Consider the following 5,097-nt stretch of genomic DNA (forward strand, 5'->3'; position numbering starts at 1 on the left):
TACCAGTTTTCATGAGCATGTGGTGCAAAGGAGAATAGCTGTGCTTCAGGAATTTTGTGGACTCACTGTTTGAACCATCACTGTGCTTTTGTTTCAATGTTCTGTCCTCCTGTTGCTTCAAAAATGCAGAGAAAAAAATCTTGAAATTCATGACTAGAGATGTTTCTTCATAAAACTACTCTTGATTTCACAGTATGTATTTATTGCCAATGCCAGTCATACACCTACCAACCCTACATCTTCAAGACTTACTCCTGATTCTTAATATTCCTCCTTAAACCCATACTGGAAAGGTGGCAATAGAATGAGCCTTATGTTGCCAGGTCCTGGTGAGATTCAAGAGGAGTGGTTTAGGCAAAGAGGGAAGGGAGGTTTTCACTGGGTTTAGGTTTCCCCCTTACTTCAGCATTGTTCTCTGACCCTCCTCTCAGAAGATTATTCTGTCCCCAGCCATCATACTCCCATTCACTGCACACTACTTCATCATGCTAATGCCAGCCAAATCTAAAAAGATCACTGCAGGTGAATAAGATGCATGCATTCTGGGAATGAGTGAGCCACTTGTTATTTAGGTAGGAAAGTGATGTGGGAATGTGTTGGGTTTTGGCTGGGGTAGACTTAACTTTCCTCACAGTGGCTGCTGTGGCTCTGTGTTTTGGATTTGTGCTGAACAGAGTTGATAAAATAGAGATGGCTTTGTTACTACTGGGCAGTGCTTACATGGAGCCAAGGCCTTTTCTGCTTTTCCTACTGCTACCTTGGCATGGAGGTTGGGGCGCCTGGGAGCCTGGGAGGAACCCCAACAGACCAAAAGGATGTGCCATACAATATGGCTTCATGGTCAGTATCTAAAGTGGGGGCAACAAGGGGGGACATCTGGAGTGATGGCCTTAGTCTTTTGAAGTCCCTGTGACTGTGATGGGGCCCTGCTCTCCCGGAGATGGCTGAACACCTGGCTGCTCATGGAAAAAAGTGAATTATTTCCTTGTTTTGCTTTGCTTGTGTGCATGGCATTTGCTTTCCCTATTAAACTGTCTTTATCTCAAGCCACGAGTTTTCCAGCTTTCACCCTTCTGGTTCTCTCCCCAGTCTCTCTGGTGTGGGAGTGAGCAAGCAGCTGCGGGGGGCTTGGCTGCTGGCTGGGCTTAAACCACTACAGGGAAGAAATACTTCTTACAGAAAGAACTTCCCCTGAAAATATTTTGAAACTAAGAAAAATAACTGGTTTTAATGGATTCTAACTCTGATCAGCCTGACTTAACTCTGATTTTGAAATAGCACAGATATGTAGAAATTTATCAACAAAACAACCTTTGTAATTTTGGAAAAAAGCTTGTAATATTTTATTGTTTGTCAAAAAAAAAATTACTTCTATCATGCTAAACTATCTCATTAAATGCACAATATAGGTTATATTTGTTAAATTTATACTCCAGGGCCTTACCATAAAGTTCAAAGTCAAAATAAAATGCCTTAACATATTGAACTGGATTTTTTCAACACTTTTTTGTACAAAATATTATGACAGTAAAGAAGTGAAATGAGAAATATAGCTTATTCAAATTTATTCTCAGCAACAGAAGATGCTTTCATTTATAGGTTCCGGTGGTATATAACACTATTAAACTGTAGGTAGAATTTTGTCAAATTTTTCTGACCATCTTGGTCATAAGAAGGCCATCTTTAACTGCTAAATGCAGTGTTGCCCACCACTTACAAGCCTGAAAAAATCATAATATAACTAAATGTACATTTCATAAGTAAATTTACATTTGTTCAGAAATTTTTTAAAACACTGGCTTAAGATTTTCAAAATGTTGATGAATCAATCACAGGAGAAAACACAGAGCATCAATAATTAGAACAATATTTCACTTTCTCTTTTAACAGGATAGGGACTCTTTTCCCAAAAGTTCTATAAATTTACTTCTCAGCATAGCATGATGATCACATATCTCAAACATTACTTAACATGCTTGGCAGGAAGGCTATGTAAATCACCTCCTTTTGTTTTTAGTGCATTTTCCACATGTTCAAGAAGCAGTGAAAAGATAAGTTGCTTAAGAAATCATTGAGTGATAAAATCAAAGCACAAGAACACAAATCCTGTCAAATGTGGGAGTATAATCCAGTAGAAAATAAAATCACATCCCTTTCATAGAAACTTGCTTAAATTATTTACGTATATTGAAATGTCTCTTTCCTAGAATTTTCTTAGAAAAAGAGAACACTACAAATAGCCCTGTCGGGTCTCTTTGCACTATTTGTGGCATAAGGAGCTACTCATCTTGGTTAAAAATCTGAGTCTGGCCTTTAGCCAGTATGGGCCAGATCCTGCCATCCTTAGCAGAGCTGAATAGTACCTTAAGCTGGGCCTGATTATGAACCGATTACTCATGTTGTGCTGAGAAGCTTTTTTTTTTGCATGAATGGGGCCATTGTGAATAAACATTTACAAGTGATTCACAATTTGGCCTATGTGAGTAGTCTCACTCCCATCAATGCCACTACTCACAGAGTAAAGCACTACTAAATAAAACTGGCAGAATGTGACCCTGTTGTAGTACTTGACATCTAACACGAAGATACTTTTTCATTAGCTAAATGAAACGCTGCAACCAACAGGCTATCATTCATTCTTCGAGACGAGGCTGATGCAAGAGCATGACAAGCTTAATGCAGGCCTGCAACTTATCACACCTCAGGTTTAATGAGGGGTTGAATACCTATTTATTTAACGTATAAAGTTATGCTAGCAACGAGTAACAAAAAATTTCCATTGCTAGATTTGAGGGTGAAGAATTAATTAGAATGGCATCCCTTCCACTTAATTAAAATCAGCAGGAAGATGACATGGTCTTTTATTTTCTCCTTTGATTTTGGAAGCAACAAGCACCTAAAATTGTTGTAATATTTTGAAAATGGATATTAATTCTGTAATAAATCTGCAATTGCAATAAATTCCTAGGAATTGTTGCATTTTACTCCTGACATACAAAAAAATTTGTACAAATTATTTTGGGGGGATTTCAGAAGAAAACAATAGCAAATTCTGCCATGAAAATAAATAAGTAACTTGAAACAGGCAACAACAAAAATGGATAAGAGATTGCCAGCTAAACTTTTCCTTCTTTGTCCACTAATGAAACCCTAACAAAAGGTTCTGGAAATCTCTTTGGCATGTTCTAAATGTTATACCTTAAAAGCAATTATGTGGAAACTGAATAAAATTTAACAAAAAAAAAAAAAAAAACAACAAAAAACTGAAAACAGTTTGCTAAAAACTCCATTGTATTTCCAGCACTTTCATCCTTCTGCATGTTGCAAAAGTGTCTATAGAAAACGTATGCTTCTACCTGTACCAATAAAATTCTTTTTTTTTTTCTTTAAAACATAAGTCTAGTTTACTGCTCTCTAAACAGACCATAAAAAATGGAAAAGAGAACTTCTAGCCAGAATACTCTTTTCCAGCTCCTCAGGCCAAAGTAGAAGCTAATTTTTAGAAGGAGAATCAAATCAGGAAACCACAAATTGGAGTATATGTATGTGTTAAAATCTGAGTTTATTACTAGTGGAAAATAGGACAACCTTCCTTTCAGCTGTGTAAGACTCTGCTGTAAAAATCCCATTTTTAGTTGATCCTGATGGTTTCAAAGTCAAGTTTGTTTATTCTTGAAAGACTACAGAATGACTCCATCTCCTATTTTTGTTTCAAGTTTAGCCCCCATGAGTGGAAGAAGAGAAAATCTGGGGATTCCTGTGTGTTTGTTTTTGTGAGTGCTGGTAGTTCTGCAGTTGCTGAGGCGAAATCTGCTTCCTGATCTTCCCGTCTTCCCCCATGCACCCTCTGTTCCTAACTAATGGCCAAAGAGAAAAGCAAGAATGAGCAGGGGGTGCCCCGAGAGTTGTATCCTGTTCTAATCACAGCCATGCAAGTCCTTCTTTATTTCAATTAATTTACTTTGCCTTTATGAACCTGAGAGACTGACTGTTGCTTTCAAAGAGGCTGACATTTCACTCATCTGAAGGAGCTTGGAATGTGACAGGGGAAAGGGAGGAGAAGTAAATCAAAGCAGATATCAATTCTCCAGATGTAAAGTATTTTTCTTCTCCTCTATTTTTTTTCCAGCAGAAATGTCAGAAAGTCTGCTGACATTTTAATTCCTTTGTGATAGGCTGGGAGCTGAGAGCCAAGTCCTGCTGCCATTGCAGTCAAAAAGATTTTTCCCACATACTTTAAGAGTAGCAAATTAGTCTTATGCTCTGGAAAGCATATAAGCAAAGTTTCAACAAAATGTAATTAAAACTAAAATTACTTTAACATCATCTTAGGATCAGATACAAACTGAAACTGACAACCCTTGTTGGACTTTTTTGTTTCAATTTGACCATAGAGTAGCAAAATCCAGTAAAATGGACTGTACTGGGAGTGAGACCTCAGTGTTGTGTTGTTTGGGGTTTTTCCCTAATCTGAATTCTGTTAAAAGTGTAGGAGTACTATTCCATGCTGTCTATTAGTCACCCAAGCTTCATGACACCCTATCTATAACCTTTAAGATTTAATTGAAATTTGCTAGTTGACACATAATCTTTTAAAACTCTATTAAGCACTCTGATCCTACTTTTAGCATTATATGTGACCAAAAAAAATCTCATTATCTTTAATAGAAATACACTCAGGTCCATAAGATAAAGTAGTACCTTATATTCTTATTACATTAGTTGTTCATTGATATAAATCCAACAAGCTCAACATGCATTTAGCAAAACAGCAGAGCTGGCTTAGAGCAGCAGCACAGTGCTCATAGAACTCAGTCTACAAATTCTACCTACAACATGAGTGGTCATATATTTCCCTCTTTGCGTGGTGTGCTTAGAGATTTTCATCATGGGTTCGATATAATAAATCTATTTTCCTTTACCAAGTTGTTCCTTTATGAAGTATTCATTTGTAAATCATGAATTTTTTATACAGGGCTGCTAAAAACCATGGAGTAGACACATTTGCTTAGTAGTTTTATTTTTTTTTCATGTTCTATAATCATATTTCATCAACTGGTACAACAAAACATATATAAAAAGCAAAACAAAGAGGGC

Source organism: Agelaius tricolor, unplaced genomic scaffold (assembly GCF_023055355.1).
Source record: "Agelaius tricolor isolate 1412-34295 unplaced genomic scaffold, bAgeTri1.0.p SCAF_3, whole genome shotgun sequence".
Taxonomy (NCBI): Eukaryota; Metazoa; Chordata; class Aves; order Passeriformes; family Icteridae; genus Agelaius; species Agelaius tricolor.